This window comes from Silene latifolia, chromosome 3 (genome assembly GCF_048544455.1).
Source record: "Silene latifolia isolate original U9 population chromosome 3, ASM4854445v1, whole genome shotgun sequence".
NCBI classification, from domain to species: Eukaryota; Viridiplantae; Streptophyta; class Magnoliopsida; order Caryophyllales; family Caryophyllaceae; genus Silene; species Silene latifolia.
This window is the reverse complement of record NC_133528.1, coordinates 96,436,943-96,438,400: the sequence shown is the minus strand read 5'-3', so window position 1 is coordinate 96,438,400 and position 1,458 is coordinate 96,436,943.

Genomic DNA, 1,458 nt, shown 5'->3' with positions numbered 1-1,458 from the left:
CACATGCTCTGGCACAAACTCTTTTCTCATAGCCCTACGGAACTTATCCCAAGGTATATCAGGTAAGCCTTGGTTAACATACATCTCTCTGGCACTCACTTTCACCTTATCCCACCACTCACCAGCTGCCTCTCTCAGGTAGAACGCAGCTTGCTCTACCCTCATCTCATCAGGACAATGAACCAGGTCCAGTATATTCTCCATCTCACGATGCCAGTTGTCAAGAAGGTTTGGTTCCCCGGTCCCTTTGTACTCCTTTGGGTTGAACCTAGCTATGTAAAGGCTGATCTTAGAGTGATCAACCTCCTTATCCTTATTCACTTTCTTTAAGGCCTCCGTAAGAGCATCCTGGTGCTCCAACATCTTAACAATATCATCCGTATTCATGGACTCAGCTCTCGCATAGTAAGCGTTTCTCTTAGGCGGCATCTTGAAGCTATATATAAGAAAGGGTAGACATAAACACATGTACTAAACCTCAAAACACGAAAACAGGCTACCCAGGTGCTACTCGATCGAGCGTCCCAACCTACTCGATCGAGTAAGAGGCTACTCGATCGAGTGCCTCCCATACTCGATCGAGTACCTCGACTCCAAACACAAACAGACCTTCGACCTCTAACATACTCGACCGAGTAGCCAGGCTACTCGATCGAGTGACCCCCTACTCGATCGAGTACCCCTAGTTACTCGATCGAGTACCCTAAAACTCGATTCTGGTCGTAAAAACGTCAAAAACCCACCCTATCAAGTCAGTCCCACTCGATCGAGTCATGCTAACTCGAATATGCTACCCGCATGTTATAACATATTCTATCATGTAATACAACTTATCAACACGATATCATTTCTTAATTATGCATACTATGCTACTCAACTGCTCATGCGATTAACAAACAATTATATCATGTTATTAATGCCACATAGTAATCACTCAACATGCTCCTCATTCCAACACAGTTCTATATATATATATCTCTTCAATTTCATTCATATTCTCAACTTCTACTTCAAACATCCCACATTTGCAACACACCTCATCACATCCACACACCAGCGAACAAACAACACATAGGACGCAACAGATATTCCCCCCCATGTGACCGGTTCAAAATTGTAGGGCGAGATCGCGACCTTAGGACGTCTCCGAAGCCTTTGCATTAGCTCCTACAACCTTTACCCCGGGTTCATTTTAATTGACTCCCTATATTCATTGGGTTCATTGGTTACTGTGTTTCAGGGATCGTCGCTCTGATACCATTTTGTAACACCCCCATACTCCAAGTGCCTTACCAGGACCACTCAGGTATAAGGACGTTACCATCTCGGTTACCCGAGGCAATGATAATCAAATAAACAATAACGAAACAATATTTAAATAGTAATACTTTAGCGAAAGGTTACAATCCAAAAACCAAACCAAATACTAATACATGTTCTCAAAACGGTTGTCTACTG